This window comes from Uranotaenia lowii, chromosome 2, assembly GCF_029784155.1.
Source record: "Uranotaenia lowii strain MFRU-FL chromosome 2, ASM2978415v1, whole genome shotgun sequence".
Classification (NCBI taxonomy): domain Eukaryota; kingdom Metazoa; phylum Arthropoda; class Insecta; order Diptera; family Culicidae; genus Uranotaenia; species Uranotaenia lowii.
The window spans coordinates 44,083,483-44,106,580 of record NC_073692.1 but is presented as its reverse complement, the minus strand read 5'-3'; positions in this window follow the sequence as shown (position 1 = coordinate 44,106,580).

The following is a 23,098-nucleotide window of genomic DNA, read 5'->3' as shown; positions in this document are numbered from 1 at the left end:
TAACATGCCTGCAAAAATGTGCCAAAAATAAACAAAATCTATATTGACGCAAAACAGTGCAAAGGCAAAAAGCTGGCAAGAGCCTTAAACTTTAAGTGAAAATTTCCAATATTCTATCCGTTCGTCTTTTTGCCGCATTTAAAATCTAGCGAGAATTTTATGATAAAATCCCCAAAGTGAAATTCAGATATTTTTTTTTATTTCTTGAATTCAATTAAAATTTTAAGTTATGATTCAAAAATAAATATTTCGAATTATATACTTTTAAACCGTTTTTTTTTTGTTTCGATTAAAGCCCTTTTACCAGTTTCATGGCATTCGCAACTTTATATTAAGGGAAAGTTATTGAAACACTTCTCCGGAACAACTGTGTTCGATGTTGACTCTTAGGCTCAAAAGCGCGGACATCGACTCAGGAGGCAACAGACTTGCCAACTAAGCTATATCACAAGCCCACTTTCAAATTAGGTGTTTACAATTTTCCACCTCAGTTTTGATGACTGAATTTAGAACTCAAAGTTAAGATTTGTTTTTTTTTAGAATTTCAAATTATCGAGTTTCTGAGTTCTGAAAGTAAATCCAATCATCCATCGCCGTATGGTTATCAGATGGCATGAATTTTTTCTACCTTCCTCTAACCATCACAGTATATCGACAGTTGTTGTGACAGAGAGTGCACAAAGTTTGAAAATATCAATTATCAGATTGAATTTTAATTTGAACTTTGATCCGGGCCGCCATTAATTCGCATCATCATGCACCATTTTAATGGAATATCCCACCACACCACGCACCGTGCGCCCCCATCAATGCGACAACTGCCGTGCCGAGGCAATTCGAACCCATTTCGCAAAATTGTCCAAGATCGCTGCTGCTCCGATAAAACGGGGCGCGCGTAATATCGAGAGTGTATTGCCATCAACTCTAATAACCGTTTCAATTGCTTTTAATTAATCGTTTCTTTAAAACCGGCCACAGGGAGAGACTTGAGACTTGAGGGGGTTCTCCTTCAACGATCAGATATCTAACGGCTTGAAAAGGAGGAAAGTTAGGGGAGCTGCGAAAGGAAGGTTTCCCCCGGAATCGAGAACACTTGGCGTTGTTTCTTTCGAGCTCAAACGGAAAAAACAGACATCGAGGGGCCCAGACGACATCGGTTCTCACCGGATCAATTCCAGTCTCGATTACCCAGGAGTGGTCCAAACTGGCACATGCCAATAATGACCGAGCAGCAAACAAACTCACACAAACAATCCGGCGAGGGGACAAGTTACCAGTCGAGAGATCCATATCGTGCTACTCAGCTACTGGTAACATTCTTCTTTCTTCCTTTCTCAATCCGGAAAATGTTTTGCTTGCGAGAAAAGTTTGTGGAATTGTACCTACGTGTGATGTGCCATCATTTTTATGGCAAAGATGGTTCACTTTTGCGGATACATTCCGGAGGACTTCCAGATGACAAAGGGGTTCGTGACCTCGGAAAAATGACACCCTTGTGAGAGATTTGACTTCTCTTTATCGCTGCAGATTGAGCCAAATCCATAACAGTCGAACAAACTCGTATGTTGACCCTTTTAGCTTGACTTGACTGGGCAGCGAAAAGTTTAAAAAAAACTACTAAATTATTCAAAATATTTCAAAATTTTGGAATCCACTTCTTTACCATAAGCATTTAATTTATCCCGCCCTAATGAAGCACATCCTGAGAACAACCGCGAAAGTGTGGATGAACCGAATTGAAAATTGTCCCCCACTCACATTTTCATAAGCATTATTAAGAAGGCTATCAAAGACCGAGGTGAAGTAAACAGGCACATTTGACTGCCCCTTAACGAGCGTTTAGGAAATAAAAACCGAGCCAAATTACATACCACATTTGCTAGGCGAACTAAACCGCGTAAACAGTCAACCGTCACACTGACTGCTGCGGGATGATAAACTTTGATTGGAGTTGATGAAAAATTAATACTCTTGAAACCGATTAAAACATTCAAATTTATGACACTGTAATGCAGTTTTGCCTTCGCAACGAATGAGTGTGATGTTAATAGTGAATTGGCACTTAATAACATACATTTATACACTGAGTTTTCTAGAATAAATATCTACACGATGACATAGAAGTAGAGATGTTTACCATAACAGATAGACACTACGGAATTTCATTGAAAAGAACACTTAACAGCATGTTATATCAAAATTCAAATTTCAAAGAAGAGTATTGAAAAAATTTGAAAAAAATGACCCCGCTGAGTGTGCTAGGAAATCATCTATTTTTATTTACGTTATTAAACTTTTGTGGAAGCTTGCCAAAATCATCTAAATCGGTGAAAGCGTGACAAATTATTTCTTCAATAACATGTTTGGAACAAAGTCAAATCTGAGGGTCACTCAACTTAGTCAAAACTCCGGCAGTTGCCTCCTGAGCCGATGTCCGCGCTTTTGAAGTCGCGAAGGCCCTGAAGTTGGTAAAATGACTTTAATCGAATCAAAAAAACGGTTTGAAAGTATATAATTCGAAATATTTATTTTTAAATCATAATTACAAATTTGAATACAATTCAAGATTTAAAAAAAAAAAATCTTAATTTTTATCTTGGTTTAGGAAATGTGGGATTTTATCGTAGAATTCTTGATCAATTTTTGATACGGCGAAAAGATGGACGGATAGAATATTAGAAATTTTCAATTACAGCTTAAGGCTCTTGCCAAATTTTTGCTCAGTACTTTTGCCTTTGCACAATGTCGAACAAGAATGGCCGATAGAGAAGGTAGACAATACGATGGAACAGCTTAACTTGAAACTAATCTTCAAATTTAACAGCAAAAATCTAAGATTTTATATGGATTTATCGTTAACGTTGATTCTGAATTTCGTATGAGAATTTACCATTAAATTTTTGAAATGCATTTAATCTTTAAAGATCGGGCTTGTGATATAGCTCAGATGGCAAGTCAGTTGCTACCTGAGCCGATATCCGTGAGTTCAAGTCCAAGGGAACAATCTGAATGTTGTTAGCGGCATACGACTCCATGGCCTTTTTAAATAATGGCAGGATGCATATTCCGACCAAAACAGCACAGGCAAGTCATGTTTCTTCAATAAAGCCAGCAAACGCTTTTGAAGACACTCTTTCACGAAAATATCGCATTTCAAGCCACAGTTACAGATAGCTTGCCAAACGAGATATTTTTTGGCAAACTTTGATAGTTTGATATCCTGGAAAATGTCTGCCACCTTTCCACTTCCGGTTGCTGCATAATACCACACCCATGTAACTTATCGAAAATTCTTTTTATACGCTCAGTGCTGCTCTCTTCTGAGCAGAGGCATCATAGTAGGCGACTAAAATAGCTTGTACATTCTCCATGGGGGTGAATGGTTTGAGTATTCAACAACGTCAACGTCAAATAACATACAAAATTATCAAAGCAACCGTTTTTCGTATTCGCCCTGTTGGTATCAATTTCAACATGTTTGTTTTTATGAGCATAAAGATTCCCAATTTAGCATTCAATAGATGATTTTCTTCTCAAATAGAGTAAAATAAGAAAAGCTAAGTTTCGGTTTTATTCAAATTCAAATCAAGTGTTTTCCGGATGGCAGTATAAGGTTAATAGTTCGTCCAAAAAATTAACCAAAATAAATTTTCACCATTTAAAGTTTTGTAGATGGCTCTGCACTACTTACTTCCAACAGATATACTTTTAAAGCTGATTTGTTTTTTTTTTCAAGAAACACATTGGTTACCATGGCTAGACGCATAAATCTTGTTGCCGAAACCCTTAAGATGGCGTCTCCATCATCGAAGGTTCATATAGAAGAATGATTGCTCGTGGCAAAGCCTTCGTCCTTATCTTGAAGTGACGGTATCTTTGATAATACTCTTGTCCAGAAAGCTGTCTGAAGTCTGCCTTGGTGTAGGTTTCGTCGTTCATCAAAACGCAATCTAACTTTGTCAACAATGTCGTGTACAAATATCGAGATCTTGTTTTTGCCGTAAGGTTTCGCTTATCGTTACGATTTGGAGTCACTACCTTCTTATAAGTCGATAGTCTGGATTGGTTTTTAGCTGCATGCACTTGTAGACGATATTCCCAAATTCTTGGCGACATCTCGCACGGAGAGGTTGGGTTTGCGCTTAAAAGGGCTAACCACTATTTTATTCGTTACTGCAGCTCCCGGCTTTCGATTTCCCCCAGACCTAGGCTTCCTAAATAGTTATCGACAAACGTTCCCCGAACCCTTTTATTCCTTTGGTGACGGAGTGTTTTTCACGACGCATGTTCAAAATTTCGATTTGTAGCTCCGCTTACTTGGATGCTATTTTGAAAACCAAAGATCTTATATCAAAATCCAAATAGAAGCATCATTTTACACACAGTTTACCTACAAAATGATAAGTGTTCAGTTTATTACATGAAGGATTCCACAAGAAGAATTTGATATTTGTTCCGGCCTTTTTGAAAGGGGCCCTGCTTTGATTTGTTTTTGCTCGCAATTCAAATTTTCCTACCTGATTTTTGAAGTACGTAAAAGGCCATCGAATGATTATACGGTGACAACAAAGAAAATGAGAGAAAAAACGGGCATTTTCGTGCGTCCCAAGTGGAAAAAATTTAATCCGGAATCTGCAGAATAAATCAACCGATACACAAAAGGCGAATTCAAGTAAGTAAGATGATTTTTCCTTAGTACTGCTTAGCCGGAACAGCTTTCGTAAATTTGTGTCATTCAACGAGAAATTAACGATTCACGTAAAATATCAAAAAATTGCGCATAAATTTGTCAGATTGTTTTTGGTCATACTTTATTGTAATCAACCATTTAGAGCCTTATTACTCCATTTTGCATAAATTTTCCATAAAATTTCTATCTCATCACCACCTGAAAAGGTACAGACAATTTTCACCTAAAATCGTCACGCAAATTCGACGATTCTCACTTTGAGTGACTACAAGAATTAGGTATGAACTCACAAAGTTCATCCGATGTGACGTATCTCGGCCTAAATGACAACTGGAATCATGTGACTCGACTAAACCTCACGCGCGGCACAGAATAAGGGCCAGGATAAATGTAATAATTTGTTCGAGAAAAATAAAAAATTACTGCAATTGCTTTTTTTATGCCTGATGACTAAATAAAATCACAATTCATCAAAAACTATGAATTTTCAATTTGATTTTTTAATAAAATAAAAACAAAGTTTATTGGGTCAAAAGCTCGTGTTTTAGGAAACTATAAATAAGAAACAAGTTTTTTTTACTACGTCAATTGGATGTCCCATTAACCTTAAACCTTTTTAAGCATAAGCAGTATGATTATCTGTGGATATAATTTTTTGAGAAGCCATTGAATTTATATTATAAGATACTGTTCAGTAAAGCTTGAAACAATCAACAATAAAGAGTCTGTTTTAATTTTGAAAGAAAATACAAACTCTACATCTAATTATGATCAACTTTTATCTTATGAAATCAATCACCAACCGGAACCATAATCAAAATTAAACTTTTCTCAATTAGCACCCCATTTGTCAGAATGTTGTGAAATTACGGTGGTTTCGATATTTTGTAGTAAATTCGAGGGCAGCCCTTCATCTTAACCTTCAGCTTCCGAAAGACGTGGGTACAATTTGATAACAGCTGCTAGAATCCGGTAGCACGTAATCTCGTGACGTGGTGAGAGATTGTACCCGAAAGCGTTCATACGAATCTCATTGGACGAAAAAGTTCAACTAGGCATTAACCCTTGTTTCGAATCTTATGTGGAACACAGTTCACTCATACTACGTTTGGGTACACACCGTAATTCAGTTCAACAATTTCCATGTTGCGACAAATTGAAAGCACTAATTGCTGGATGCGCAAAACAAAAAAAAAAACAAAACGTTACTACAATAATGGCCTCATTTCATTCTGACTGTGTCCTCGCGCTCTCTCTTTCTTTTTGGGAAGATTTAGTTTCGAATGCTGAGCAGTATCGTGCTTGTCCCGGACTGGTTTTCACCAAACACTTCGTTTCATCTTCTTAGGGACTGGTCCGAATCATCCAAACGCTTTTTCCTAGTTGAACCTATTCCATTCCATGTACATTAGACTGAGTAGATTTGGGGTCATTTTCGAATACCATACGTAAAACCATAAGCTGCCTCGGTTCCAAAGAAGAAACAAAAATGATGTTGATTTTTCAATACAAAATATTCAATTTTTCTATACAAACATAAAAGTTCAAGTTTACTCATGTAAACGTTACTTAAAAATTTTGCAAAAAAAAAAACAATGATGAGTTTTGAACTAAAACGAAGCAGGGTTTAAGAAATTCAAATATGACCCCAAATCGACTCAGTCTTATGTACGTATATGATCCTGCCAGCCAGCGCTGAGTAAAGTGCAAAAGCTGATATAATCCCCAAAACGCGCACCTTTGCCTAATGATTGAGCTGTCAACCCTTATCGGAGGCAGATGAAAAGTGAACAGACGTTGGGGTGGGGAATCTTTCGGAAGATTCTCAGCTGACACTGGGGTTTGAGTCTATGGCTAGTAGGTGTCAACATCAGTTTGATTGTCCGTCATTAGCTAAATGTTGAAAAATCATCAAATGGAGCAAAACAACCCTGTTTTTTTTTAAATTTGTGATGTTTTTTTATAGTTTTCAAATTTTTCCATCGTTATAAAGCTTAGTTCATTTAGAGATAGGTCACTTTCTCTTGCTGACAGCTAAGTTCCTTGTTCCTTGACCTATTTTTTTTTAATTAAAATTAAAGCATTTTCGAGATATGGGGATTTTTTCATTATCTGACAATTTGCACCGGGGGTCTTCCGATTTTCCTCAAAATTTCAAATTTGGTTCATTTTTACAATTTAAAAACCCATATTATATATGAAAGAAAAGAAAGAAATTTTTATTTCCGAGATAGATTCGGAGAGATTTTTTTTGTAAAAAAAAATCATATTTCAAAGCTATTTTCAACAAAAATCATAAAATAGAACACCAAAACGCATTGCAATTGTATCAGCTTTTTTTTAATAAAAAACTTAAAAATTTGAAGTAAAAATATGTAATATGAAAAATTGTGAATAAGCTTTAACTGGTGTCTAAAAGTACCGTAATACTTTGCGAAAAATACCATTGATACCATTGTTTAGCCCAATCTATTATGCAACTTGCAATGCAATCTGAAGACACCAGATTTTATTTTCCAAAATAGTGAGACCAATTTTGGCTTATGAGAGTCTAGTGTGGTGGCAGAAAGGAGAAGTTGCAACAGTTCTGACAAAACTAAATCACCATCAAAGAAGTTTCTTCTAGGGATGTCCAGTCCAGATCGTTCATAACAACGCCTACTGATGCACCAGAGACCAGTGCAGTGATGCAAATGTCATCCAAAAGACAGTGGGATCGTAACAGGTGCATAACATTTTCCAATGACATTCGAAAAGATCTCATTGACATTGACGGTCATCCAAAAAAATGTTAAATACATTGTCGAACAATAGAATAGGACCGCTCTATCGCAAAATATTCAAATCAACTTTAAACTGCCAATTGAAATATAATAATATGCGACACCTAGCGGCAAGCACTTATTGTAGTATGCCAACTTTGTATACTGCACGTTTGTTGCAATCAAAGCAACCAGTTTGTTCTACTCGACCAGAAAGCTGTCAGAGGGTGAAAAAAGTCGCGTCATAAAATAAGACCAGCTCATCGGTTCGGCTGTTCCGGCATTTTCAGCGCTCTCGATTTGAAGAAAAGGTGTTGTTTTCGGTGTTGTTTGTCAATTTTCGTGTACTGGTAAGTATTTCCCATAAAATTAATCATGTAAATCATGAAAACAAACAAAAAATAAAGATTTCCCTCCTCCTACTCTGTTTTCAGCGAAAGAGCGATGGGTCGGACACAGCACTGCACGGAGGTCCAGCGAGCGATCATCCGGAATCTGTACAAGGCTGGCAAAAGCCAACGCGAGATTACCAACTACTTAGGAAGGTCGAAAACTTTCGTTTTCAACGCGCTTCACAGCACCGGCAAACGGGAACTGAAGGCCGCCCCCGCAAAACGACGCCGAAGACGATTCGGCAATCAAGCGGGCCTCGCAAAAGCACCCTTTCAAAGCGTCCAAGCAGATCAGAGACGAGCTGAACTTATCTGGGAGTTCCCGGACGGTTCAACGACGGTTGGCGGAGAATGGACTAGGAGGAAAAAGTCCCCGGAAGGTGCCGATACTGACGCCGAAGCACTTGAAGGCGCGGCTGAAGTATGCGAAGGACCACTTCGATTGGGTCGGTCCGGAAAAGGAGAAACTATGGAGAAATGTGCTGTGGTCGGATGAGACCAAAGTGAACCACATCGGCTCGGACGGAAAGAGTTGGGTTCATCGCCCACTCGGCTGTGCGTATATGCCCCAGTATACAAATAAAACATTCAACTCTACGCCCAGATACTTCGGGAAGTAATGCTGCCACACGCCGAGTGGGAGATGCTCCTAAAGTGGCAGTTCCATCAGGACAACGACCCCAAACATACCGCTAAAACGGTTAAAAAGTGGTTCCAGGATAATAAGGTAGACGTTATGGAGTGGCCAGCACAGTCCCCTGATCTCAATCCCATAGAGAACCTATGGGAAATAGTTAAACGTAAGGTGTACACCGAAAAATCAAAAAACAACGTGCCAAAAGCTGGTGGAGTCGATGCCGAACCGGGTGCGAGAAGTGATGCGTAATAAGGGTTATACCACCAAGTACTAACCCTGCAAATCGATCACGGTATGAATTTCCACGGCCACGGCCAATCTGGCCGGTTCCGGAATCCGAAAAATCAAAATGTTCAGATTTTAACTTGCGGCACATGAATACAAAGCTCTTCATCTTTACATGATGGGAATTGATAGGAGAAGAGGTTCGGGGGCTTAGGTGAAAGGTTCTGGAAACTTTTTCTAGGAAGGAGCCATCCACACACCACGTGGAAAACTTAGATTAGGGTGGAGGTTTGCAGGGGGTCGAGTCACGTTCACGTGGACGCCAAAATCTTTCGAAACCAGTTATTAATTCATAGGAATAAAAAGTTACCTAGTTTAATGCCACTGACGAAAAGCATGTATTTTTCCCAGCATGAACAGATCAAGAGCTTTCTATTCATGTGTCGCAAGTTATAATCTGATTATTTTGATTTTTTCGGATTCCGGAAACGACCTGATTGTTCAGTCCTCATGGCACGGCCGAAATAAGCCTTCGGGGGGCCGGGGCAGATTTTATCGGGGGGCCCCTATGAATATTTTTTTCATATGTCATCCCAGAGAAAACATAATATTTTAAACACATAAAGAAACTGGAAAACAGTTCGGTATATTTCCAGATTATCCGGTTTTATACAAGCATGAATTATGTTCGTCAAGTTATGTCGTGAGACGGAATACTATGTAAATAAAATAAACAAGCATGATCAAATATTCAGTTTTGAATTTAGGAAAGTTGCGGTCCGACCCAGTAAGCCGAAAGTCTTCGAAGAAAGCCCAGTTGTTGCATTACTTGCAAAACCAAACAAAAAACTGGAGTTGATCTATTATATTTTTTTTATTAATTGCATTGTCGACAATTATGTCTGGTGGCTTCAAACAATAATTGTTAAAACATCACGTGCAAATGTCGCAGAAGAAATAATCTATCTTAAAACTTTGATGAAAGCTAGAATTTCTTTTCCAATTTATTCAATAACTCTATCATCTCCTTAAACTCTCTGATTTAGAAAAAATCAAAGGCAGATAGTAAAATAATTAATTATAGATTACCAAAAGCAGACTAGAAAGATCGATAGTTGAATAAATATTTGCAACATGACAGTTGGGAAATAACATTCAGATGTTAGACTTAGAATTAAAAATTAGAACAAATAAATGGAAATAAATTCAAATTCCATAGAGATACAGGTAAAAGAGTTCAAGAGTGAAATTCGAAACTTAAAGTCGGATTTCATTCAAAACCACAATTCTATGTCTCAAATCAAAATCACAATTTCAAATCAAGATTTGATAAACAGATAACAAATGAATATCTAATGCAAAATAAAAAAAAAAACAAAGTTGTAATCAGGGCCAAAGCAGGAATTGCAAAATTTATAAATTAGATCCAAATGTTTTATTTCAATTTCATAGCTTCAAAAATAATCGTTTTCATGCAATGTGTTGCAAGTTGAATAAATTATACGAGTTATTTACAATTTTGTATAAAGAATAAGACTCTCATCAGATCAAATATCAATTAAATAACAGAAACTTTTGTCAAATAGTTCTTCTATATGTGGAAACATGTTCAAAACACAGAATCATAAATCTGAAAGAAGATACGATTAAAATGATATTCATATTTTGAGAGCGAAGTGGCTAGTGAAGTGGACAATGTGCAACTCGAGACCCCATACACCCAACCCTCGGGTAGTGGTCATATCACCTCTTGTCTGCAACTTCGATTCTCTACCTCCCCGTGGTACTAGCTGGGGTGCGAGCAACCTTAGCGGAGATCGGGTACCCAACCCCGGTGGATGCTTTGGTCGCATGCAGAATGAGTTAGGGGGCTTCGTACGCGTCCGTTCTCCATGTTAGGGGCGGCGTGCGGAGTGCAACAACGTCCTGGTGGTGTTCGGGACCCAAAACAGCAACATCACGACGGTCCTCCTGCGAGATAGTGGGGTTAGTTGCGGGCCTTGCGAGCCTGTGACTACTAAAAAACATAAGCAACGAATAACGAACAACAAATTTCGGATGGAAATCGGCAAAGACCCACGCGACGAAAAGGGACTAGCGATTGGAAACTTGGAACATGGAACTGCCGATCTCTAAATTTTGTGGGCAGTACCCACGTGCTCTCCAACGAATTGAAGAGCCGCAAATTCGACATCGTAGCGCTGCAGGAGGTATGCTGGAAGGGCTCCACGGTACGAACGTATCCAGATGGTCGTACCATCTACCAGAGCTGCGGCAACACACACGAGCTTGGAACAGCTTTTATAGTGATGGGAAAGATGCAAAAGCGCGTGATCGGGTGGTGGCCGATCAACTCACGAATGTGCCGGTTGAGAATCAAGGGCCGGTTCTTCAACATCAGCATCATCAACGTGCACAGCCCTCACCTCGGAAGTACCGGTGACGACAAAGACGAATTCTACGCGCAGCTGGAGCGTGAATACGACCGTTGCCCAAAACATGATATCAAGATCGTCATCGGGGATTTCAATGCTCAGGTCGGCCAGGAGGAGGAATTTAAACCGACAATTGGAAGGTTCAGCGCGCACCAGCTGACCAACGAAAACGGCCTCAGACTTATTGATTTCGCCGCCTCCAAACGAATGGCCGTACGTAGTACCTTTTTTCAGCACCGCCTCCCACACAAGTACACCTGGAGATCACCGTACCAAACGCAATCACAGATCGACCACGTTTTGATCGACAGCCGGCACTTTTCGGACATCATCGACGTCAGATCCTGTCGGGGCGCCAACATCGAGTCAGATCACTATCTGGTGATGGTGAAGATGCGCCCAAAACTCTCCGTAGTGAACAACACACGAAACCGATGCCCGCCTCGGTTAAATATCGCACGACTGGAGCAACCTGAGGTCGCGGCAGACTACGCGCAATCGGTCGAAGCAGCGCTGCCGGCAGAGGGCGAGCTTGACGAAGCCCCTCTCGAGGACTGTTGGGATACCATCAAAACAGCCATCAGCAGTGCTGCGGAGAACGTCATCGGTTATGTGGAGCGAAATCGACGGAACGACTGGTTCGACGAGGAGTGTAGGAGGGTGATGGACTAAGAAAATGCCGCGCGGGCGGCAGTAGGGCAAAGAGGCACCCGTCGAAATGTGGAAAATCACCGACAGCGGAAGAGGCAGCGAGTCCGACTTTTCCAGGAGAAAAAGCGCCGCCTGGAGGAGGAGGAGCTCGAGGAGCTGGAGCAGCTGCATCGTTCCCAAGAAACACGAAAGTTCTATCAGAAACTCAACGCATCCCGCAAAGGCTTCGTGCCGCAAGCCGAAATGTGCCGGGATAAGGACGGGGGTATCCTGACGGACAATCGTGAGGTGATCAAAAGGTGGAAGCAGCACTTCGATGAACACCTGAACGGCGCACATGCAGGAGATCAAGACGGTGGGGGAAGGTACACCGCCGGCGTAGCCAACGACGAAGAGGAGCCACTCCCAACGATGAGTGAAGTTAAGGAAGCCATTCGCCAGCTGAATAGAAACAAGTCGGCTGGGAAGGATGGCATCGCAGCTGAACTCATCAAAATGGGCCCGGACAGGTTGGCCGATTGCCTACATCGGTTGATAATCCGGATCTGGGACATAGAACAGCTACCGGAAGAGTGGAAGGAGGGGGTAATATGCCCCATCTACAAGAAGGGTGACAAATTGGACTGTGAGAACTACCGAGCGATCACTGTCCTCAATGCCGCCTACAAAGTGTTGTCCCGAATCCTACTCCGCCGCCTAACGCCCCAAGCAAACAGATTCGTGGGAAGTCATCAGGCCGGCTTCATGGAGGGACGGTCTACGACGGACGAGATATTCACATTGCGGCAAATCCTCCAAAAATGCCGTGAACACCAAGTCCCTACGCATCATCTATTCATCGACTTCAAAGCCGCATACGACACGATCGACCGTAACGAGCTATGGAAAATTATGGACGAGAACGGCTTTTCCGGGAAGCTGAACAGACTGATCAAGGCGACGATGGATGGAACGCAGTGCTGTGTGCGGATTTCGGGTGAATTGTCGAGTTCATTCGAATCGCGCAGGGGGCTTCGACAAGGTGATGGTCTATCCTGCATGATGTTCAACGTGGCGCTAGAAGGTGTTATTCGACGAGCGGTGGGCGAAATGCGGGGCACGATTTTCAACAGATCCAGTCAACTTATCTGCTTTGCCGATGACATTGATATAGTCGGCAGATCATCTGCGGCGGTGGAGGAGATTTACCGCAAACTGAAACGCGAAGCAGGAAGGATTGGGTTGATGATTAATACGTCCAAGACGAAGTACATGCTGGCCTGCGGATCCGAGACCGACCGAACCCGCTTGTCCAGTAATAACAAGGTCACGATCGACGGCGACGAGCTGGAGATAGTCGAAGACTTTCCCCCTTATTCTGCGCCGCGCGTTAGGTGACGATAGTCGAATTACCCTAATCACCTAATTCCAGTAGTCGCTCTAGGTGAGAAACGTCTTTTAGAATGAACTTTTAGAGTTCTTATCCTAATCTAGTAGTCAGCTGGGCATGAACCTCTGCCGCATCGGCTTCGGGAATAAGGTGACAAGACTCACGTGACTACGACTCGACTCGACTATCGTCACTTCACGCGCGGCGCAGAATAAGGGGGTTTGTCTATCTCGGCTCACTGGTGACCGCAGACAATGACACCAGCCGTGAGATCCGGAGGCGAATTATCAGCGGAAGTCGTGCCTACTATGGACTCCACAAGCAACTGCGGTCGAGAAGACTTAGCCCTCGCACGAAGTGTAACCTGTATATGACGCTCATTAGACCGGTTGTTCTCTACGGGCACGAGACATGGATATTGCTCGAGGAGGACCTGCGTACACTCGGAGTATTCGAGCGACGAGTGTTAAGAACCATCTTTGGCGGCGTACAGGAGAACGGAGTGTGGAGGCGAAGGATGAACCACGAGCTCGCGCGCCTCTACGGCGAACCCAGTATCCAGAAGGTGGTGAAGACTGGCCGGATACGCTGGGCGGGACATGTTGCGAGAATGCCGGACGACTGTCCTGCAAAACAGGTGTTCGCTACGAATCCGGTAGGAACAAGACGAGCGGGGGCGCAACGAGCGAGGTGGTTAGACCAAGTGGAGCGTGATCTGGCGAACGTGGGGTGCCCGAGAAATTGGAGAACGGTTGCTATGAACCGAGTGAATTTTAGGAATTATGTTCGTCAAGTTATGTCGTGAGACGGAATACTATGTAAATAAATAAATAATCATATTTTGAGAATCTCTCAATGAAATTCAAAAGTCAACAATGAGTGTGTTTCTATGATCAAAAATAATTTGAGATTGATCAAGTAGAAAATAACATGCTAATTTTTGGTTATTTGCTTAAGTAGAGGATAATTTTAAAATACAAGTGCAAATTTCAATAATGAGCGAAAAGCTAACAATAATTTTGCGTTTTTCAGTCTAATACTTTTGTATGCTTATAAATTGAGCATTCCAGATTCTTTAGTTTAATTATTATTCTAGCCCCGTTAGCTGTGGTAAAAATTGTTACATTTTTTAAACTTTGAAAAAAATTTATATTCCAAAAATTTGGATTGATTCGCTAATAGCTTCTTGAATAAGGTTGCCAGATTGCCTGGTTTTATCCGGATTTGCCCGGATATTTGTTACTAAATTTGAGAACAGTCCGGTCCGGCCCGGTTTCCCGGATTTCATTGAAAAATGCCCGGATTTTGCCCGGATTTATTCACTTTATTTGGAAAATTAAACAAAAAAACAACTAATACCTCCAAAACGAAATTTCTTGAGCAAGTTTTATAAAAATGATTATGAAAGGTTTTTTGGAAGCCTAAAATACGGTTCAAAATCTATCGATGAGTTTTGATGAAAAAAAAATGTTTTTAATTTTTTTTCTTGATTTTTTTTTGAGGAATTTCTGAGTTTTGACAAAATTTGCCCGGCTATTGCCCGGATTTATGGTCGTCAATTTGAAATCGGATGCCCGGATTTTGCTAGGTTTTTATATAAAAATTGCCCAGTTTGTCCTGCCCGGATAAATGCTGAAAAATTCTGGCAACCTTATTCTAGAATATATTCCTCATTTTCATAGTTTTCACCGGGAAAGAAAAGCAAACAATGATCTGGCTCAAATAAAACTCAAATTTGTTTGAATTCTCTTCAGTTATCCTCAAGTTTTTTTTGGCAGCTTTAAAAACAATTCGAATATTGTTGACAAATTTCGATAAAAAATGAAAATTTTAGGTGTTTGGTGTTGGTCACTTTGTTAAAGTTTTTTTTTCGAATGATCGTTGGATTTGATTTGTTCAGATTTTAAGTAAAGCAATTAAAAACCAAATGCCCAGATTTTGCTAGGTTTTGAAAATAGTTGTACTGATAAAAACTAATAAAAATGTAGAAAATTCCGCAATTCTTATTCTAGGGGGCCCCCTCAACATATGTTATAGTGACACTTTTAGAGCAATTGCCCCTTTAAAGCCCCCCCCCCTCCCCCCCAAATCCGGCCTCACTTCCGAAATTCTCCTGAATAAAACTAGCAAGGAACCGTTTTAACTGTCGCGACATTCATTTTAATAACATTTTATTGAGTGTCCTATGAATGTTACGATGAAGGTTCTGTGACATTCAAAAATTTAAATGTCGCTATAACATTTGCTTATTTGAATATCATCGAAGCAACGACCGACTTTCATCTGCTTAGCTTAAAATTAATTTTCCATGGCTATTTTGTAATCGAGATTGTTCTCGATGCAAGTTGTGACATTCATCCCAAATGTTATTTGACATTTTCTCGAGGGGATATCTTAGCGATGACATTTGCAAAATCTAAAAAGGACATGATTACGACTGTCGTTTTCGTACTGATGAATGTCGCTCTAGGCTTCGGAGAAATGTCAAATGACATTTTGACAGTTATCATTCCTGCTAGAGACTCTGATTTCTACAAAACCTCTACACTTGTTCCTAGAACAGGAAGCCTTCTCATGTGATTTTTAGAGTGTCCATTTCCCGGCCATTTTAGCGTTCCCGGGAATCGGGAAATCTGACCATCCTTTTCCCGGGAATTCCCGGGATCCCGGGAAAAATTGAAGATCTTAACCCTCTACTGCATACGAATTCTTATCAAAATGGTATCTTTTATTTTATGGTATTACCTAGTAATGCAAAACATTTCAAACTTTTTTAATGCCTCAAAAATTCAGTATGGTCAGTGGTAGAACTATGATTTTCCTTGCTAAAGCTGATTAATTTTTCCAATTTAGATCGTGTAAATTTGAAATAATTTAGCACATTTGACTGGCTTCGGGAATTCCCGGGATTTTTAAGAGTTTTCCGGGATTCGGGAATTCCCGAAATTTTCTAATTCCCGGGAATTCCCGACCGGGAAATCCCGGGTAGGACACTCTAGTGATTTTCGTATACAGGCAGTTGATCTCTGGCTGTCATGAAATATAATGAATGGTAAATTTAAAAAAAAAATCGCCTCGACCAGGAATCGAACTCGAATCTTAGAATTATCTCTCCGTCATCTTACCAAAAGGCCAAATCGTCAGATGAAAGAAGGCAAGCTGTAGCTCTAAAATTCAATTGAATTCATCTAGTTCAGGGGTGAGCAACCCGCGGCCCGCGGGCCGCATGTGGCCCGCGAGACCCTTATGTGCGGCCCGCGAAGCTTTTTTCAAATGTTCATGCCTAAACTTTTTTCTACAATGGATTACTAGGAAAAATTAATATGACATGGTCAAATATGCGCTTATCTGCATTTTCCCAATAGTCATTCAGATTGTTAGCCATTACCCTAGCTTTTGAAGCATTTATTATGTTCTGTTCAAGGCATAAATGCAATATTGTTTATTGGCATAACGTAATATTGGAGTTTATTCTATTATTCAGGAATCAGGATACATTTTTTCTAATAATTCAACTCCGACAACTTTGAAAAGCAAAATCCATTAAAGTGAGGAAGAACAACTAAAATCAGGAAGCTACACATGATCAAAGGAATTTCGAAGCCCGTTAGTCAAGTCATTATTTTCGTTTCAAGCGAAAATCAAGTTTTATGATAAAAAATATGCTCAGCAGATAATATTTTTATATTAGTCTATCGAATTCGGCAAAAAGGATGGTTCGGTTAGCATTAAAATACTGAAAAAAATTAAAACCAAAACCTTGTGAAATATTTTCTATCTCTGAATATTGACGAAAATTACAAAAGTTTAATAATAATGACTTGGTGAACGTTTTTGAATTTTTTTTCAACTTGAATTATCCGGCATCAAAGTTACCGACAAAAATCAAAGTTTTTGATAAAAGCAATAGATATCTGAAATTCTGTGATTCGACCCAAAAGGTCTTTGAGAATTATCTGTGATGTTTTTTCAGAAATTTGATAGAAAATTTATAACAAACATCGATAAATTAAGTTATTTCATTTTTCAATCGCATTCCCCATTACCAAAGTCAATATATTACAAGAGGAATTATATCCCAATAATATCTTAATAAGATAAAAAAATTTAAAAATCGCATGAAAATTCTAGAATTAAGAATGTAGTTTTGTAGATAATTGCTTAAAAATATGTGAAATTGAAAATTTGTCTGTGATTTCGACCATCTTGTTCAATTTTAATTTACGAAACGGGGTTTTACCGTTTGAAGGAAAAATCAAGGATTTGAGGACAAGTTTTAACTGTGGAAAAAAAACCTACAAAGTCAATTAGCGATTCAACTTCCAACGCTCCAAGACGGTGATTTCTATGAATACATATTTTTCACACTCTTAGTTATCATTGTGGGAGGCTCCAAGAGATTTTTAAATGGAAGTGATGACGAATAATAGTACCATCGGTTTTAACAAGAATGTTTTATGAACGAATGTTTGCCAAGAAGTACTTTAAAAAAATTGAGAGAATTGAAAAATGACAAAGATTTAATGATACACCTTCTCAATATCGGGTATTCAAAAAGTCGTGTTGAATTTCTGATGTTAAAAAAGTGAATTCGATTTACCTTTCCTTTTTCAGATTTGTCTTCGTCAAAAACTTTCGGTTATAAAAATGCCACGAAGCTCTGCTTATTATTGAAAAAAAAAATATTATAAGTGCGGCCCGCCGACAAAATTTCAAATTTAAATTGGCCCGTTGGTTAAAAAGGTTGCTCACCCCTGATCTAGTTGAATTCGCTGCTAGATTGTACGGTGGAAAAAGCTCATCGTGCCCCAATTAATGGTGCCTATACTGCCCCAGAGAGGGTTCTCATTATGCCCCTACAGTGACTGATTTTCAGTTTCCGGCAAAAAAATAAGAATGCATTTTAAAACATTTTTATTCACTATTTTAAGTTTCAACTAGTTAGAAAATAGACTTTTTTTTGTGTACGAACACGAAACAATGTTCATCTAGTTATTTCCTGAGACGGAAAACTATGAAAAATGTGTCAATCTTTTTTCTTTTGTTAATTTAATTTGAAAAATCTTATTCAGTATGACAGATTCTGGTAATTTATAACCAAATCGACAAGTATCAATGTATGCGGTGGTACTTGTAGCTACTTGTTATATGACTCACATTGACAAGAAAAAATCCTTTTCCCAAGAATTCGGGCTCTTATGTTAGCTAACATGGGCCCTGTCACCTAAAAGGGCAAACACCAACAAATAGGCTTCCCCTTAACGAGTTTGTTGAAAGGAAAACTTTTCCCTCTACATCAGCCACAGTATCGACGCACTGCTGCTTTTGCTGCCTGTTGGTACTCTAAATCGACGCTCATTTGTCGGGGAAAAGGTTCTGCCGACGTACGAGTCGACGACGACGTTTGTTTTTCCTAAATTAACTAAACGGCTTTGCCAGTTTGACATTAATTTCGTTAAAGGTGGTTTGGAACCTCCGCCGGAAGGAGGCCTTTTCAAAGATTGGAATCAGAATCAGCTTTCCAGCGCACGCAATCACAGGCGAACTGTTTCGGAGAAATTCGTTTAGTGGGCTGAGATGTGAGGTGATGGAGCAGCTGTTGTTTCTGTCTGATGTTTAGGGTTGTCTAAAAGTTTGAGATGAACACATGTTTTGAAGTTAAGTTGACAATTTAGAATTCAGCTGAAATACACGAGACATTAAGCAAAAGAAGCAAAAGAAGGGGTTGTTCAACCTAATCGTTTAGTTGTTTCATGCGTTTAGATGTGACATTGAACATCACCGTGATGCTCTGACTACTGTATTAAAAAGGATTTTCTGACTACTGTATAAAAAGTGATGCGTAATATAAAACGCCTCAATAAAGGCAAAGAGACAAATTTTAAGAAAAACGATTTAATTGTCATTTCTACAAAATATCAATTAAAATCACTGTCCAATATTATTGGAAAGAATTTTAAATTTTTTCATTTTTACGCTAAAATTCTACGTATAATTTTTTCTAAACCAAAATTCGTGCAACGTGGAATGTTTCAAACACAAAACAATTCCTTTAATAGTTTGTGCAACCTTCAATTGCGCGGTAACTCATAAAGCATACAACAATAAAAACCTCACCGATCGCGATAGCTCTAAGAGATGCTATCACGATCTTTGTTGCAGCATTCTCGGCTTGATTCCCTCACAGAACGTTCCGAATGTGCAAGTTCCGATCTTCCCGTTTTTGATCTTAGACCAGATCTGAGAAATGTGAAAAGCGCAGAGAGCGCCAGGCTTCAAAGAAATAGATTAATCAGAATTAATAAGTTTTAAATTGTTTTGTTTTTGCCACGGTTCGTGTTTCGGTTGTTCGAGATGGCCTCGGATTGCTCAATGATGGAACTTATTAATTTGCCCTCTCATCCGAAGATGCGGGGCAGATATGAAGCTGCAGCAGCTGCCAAGTTGACAAATCTTACACAATCCCACTCGACATGTATGAATCATGTTATTCGTTTATGCCCACGACGTAATTTATGGCTTTGGATGTGAAATGTCTTTATAGAAGATGTCATCAGGCATGTGTAGTTTAAATGTAGGGATTGGAGACAAAACTAGCATGCAGATTCCAATATTTAAAACGCCTGAATGTATGCAATGCGATAACGCAATCTAGCCCATTTCGCACTGCGTTTTAACATTTGAGTCATTCTTCGTCCGACGACGTCTTAGTTTGTCAAACTGTGAAAAATGAAGGCTTAACGCACAAACACTCCACCCTTTAAAAGAGGCTGTTTCCAAAACCTTTATTGTGAATTTCAACGAGTTTCTCCGAGTGGCTTCTAATCGCTGCCAACCTTCAATGAGCTCTATCAATCATGGCTTCCGCGAAGCGCTTTTATCCAAACTTTTCCAATCAATGAACGCAAATTATACCAGCACGCAGCAATTAATTTCCGAATTTTCTACTAGTCCATACCTGGGATTCAAGTTTCTTGAGGCAAAAAGTGAAAAGTGGGACGGGGGGAAACATTTTCTCCCAATCGAAACAACTTTTCTGGCATGTTGACCTTTACCGTCCACAAAAACAATCATATTGCGCTGATGGTGGTTGAAGGAAAAATGACGCATCGAAATTGGTTTTCCCGAGATTTTATTACTGATATTTTTTTATCATCTCTTGTCTAGCCCCGTCCCGAGTAGAAATATTTTGAAAGGTCGAAATCCTCCACTGCGCTCGCTGATTGACAAACAGAACAGAGGACACGAGGCAATTCGGAGGGACACATGCACACGTGGAATCGAATAGTGATGATGGAATTCGATAAAAAAAAGGGACACTGCTCCCCGTAGGGGGTTTTGTCAAGTCAAGTAGAAGCCACACTTTGAAGATTCTCGTTGAAGGGAAAATGTAAAAGAATGATTACTTCCGTCAATAAAAATCGTCCCAACTTCTTGGAAACTTCAATAAAGGACAAAGATTGAAGATGGATTTCAATTCATGTGTATCGATTTCGATTGTGAGTCTTATGAAACCCATCGAAGAATCTGGAAGCAATTAAGCCAGCTTTATTTTTCGATTCACGACAATGATGAGGTCGAATGAGATGAAAAAAGTCGGTCAGCCCCACGGGCAATTACGTTTTGGGATTTGATTTCGTAACAATTTGGAATCAAGAAATCAAACCAATCCCTTCTAGTGTCAAAAGCCAAAAGGGTTGTTGTATTCAGTTCAACACATCGATGAACCGACACGTGTTTCGATTATTGTCGATATATTTCGTGTTGACCCTCTTTTGATGTTGGGAATGCCTACAAGTGGTACTTGGATTCGAAAATATTGTGGCGATAATAAACATGTTTAAAAAAATCTAAATAGTTTCGTACACCTTGAAAAATTGATGGAAAATGTAATAATGATTCATTTCAAAAGGATGATTTTTAGTGATGTTAAAATTTGAAAATAAAATAATGTAAGAAATCAAAATTCAATTTCTTACATTATTTTATTTTCAAATTTTAACATCACTAAAAATCATCCTTTTGAAATGAAACCTGCAACTTAAGTTTCGGATTGCAGTACAAATAAGAGTGGTTCTAGGTTTCTGAATTTTTTTTTTCGTGTTCTCAAAACGTGATCTAAAATTTGTATTATTATCATTATTTTGTATCTGAAATTAAGACTATGTTCATAAGACTGAGTCGATTTGGAGTCATTTTTAAATTTCTCAAGCTCTGGGGTCTAATAAGCTTCGTTTTGGTTAAATGCAAAATCTTTAAGAAACGTTTACTTTTATGTTAGTATGAGAAAATTGAATATTTTGTTCATTAAAATAACATCATATTTGTTTGTGCTGGGGAACTGAGCCTGGTGATGGGTTTTGTGCCGATTTATAAATTCTTCAAAGGAAATTTTCCGTTAAACAACTTTGTCAAGGACCGTAGCTTCGTATCTTCTTACGCAATTAAGTTATTAGCTGTTGTATAGGGGTATGTCTTTTGGCATTAAAAATTAAAACATTCAACTGACATCACTGCTTGTGCCTAGCAAGGTATTGCATGACTACATTTCAAGCAGTACTTTGCGAGGCACAAGTAGTTATTTCAGTTGAATTAATTGATTTACCCCTATTAAACTACTAATAACTTTTTTGCTTCATGAGATACAAAGTTACGGTCTTCAACAAAGTTGTTCAGCGGAAAATTTTCTTTGAAAAATTTATGAATGGGCACATAACTCATAACCAGGCCACTTTAATGAGGGAGGCTTCCCAAATAAGCATTGAAACATTTCTCGATCGTAAATCTTAAACTCAATCTGGTTTGTTTCGTGTAAATAATTTTAAAAATATGCAACGAAAATGTATGGGCTCCAGTCCCCTCTTCCCATCTCGAGTAACAATTTTGGCTTTATTATGGCTAGCACAACTTCGTTAGGACTATAGCATTAATCTTCATAACAGCTAAAGCTAATGGTTATTTGACCCTACCCTAGAAACGACATGATGTCAAATTTTTTAAACTTCGTTAAAACCATTATTCATCCTTTTTGTTTTCCGAAAGGGAGTTGTCTGAGTTTTTTTTGTTTTTTACAGCAACTATAATGGATGTTGAATGATGATAGCAATATTGAGATATGATCTTGTTATATTGATAGAAAAAATTAAATGTTTTAACCATATTATAAGAACCTTTTTTACTTCCAGTCAAGAGTTTAGGTATAATGTCTATGACATAGTATCGTAGAATAAATGCGCCTCGTCAAAGCTTTTGAATAACGAAATTTTAATTTTTTTATTGTTTCGATTATAGCCGTTTTAACATCTTTATGTCATTCGCTACTTATGTATATCAACGATGAAGTTGGCGGACAGACAATGGAAAACTTATCCGGTACAACTGTGATCGATTTTTACTCTTGGGCTTGAACTCACGGACATCGGCTCAGGAAGCAACTGACTTACCAACTGAGCTATATCACAAGTCCAACGAAATTTTAATGAAATTATGATTTTTATGGGAAAAAAATTTAAAAAAGAAATTCATGAATAAGTTTTTTCATTATATAAAATCGTAATTCATGACAAATATAAAGGAATTGATTAAAAATAGGCCTGACAAATATTTTCAAATGCTTGACATTGTCAACATGGCGACATTTTGTGCCCTTCGATTTTGCAACCAACATGGCGTTAGTCAATTTGATGCTTAATAGCTTTTTTATGGCAGAGAAATGGCTAATTAGTTTTATAATGGTTTTATAAACAGCTAAAATTTGACGTTCCTCTCGTAAGTCAACCTATTACACGCGTAGGATGAGTTCCTCTTTTCTGAGTTGTTAATTAGTACAATATTAGTACAGAAAACGAGGACAGACTTTTTAAATGAAATAAATATGGGATTGATTGTGAATGACCAGTGGAATAAACCATGAGTTGAAGCCAAATCCAAGATGGTG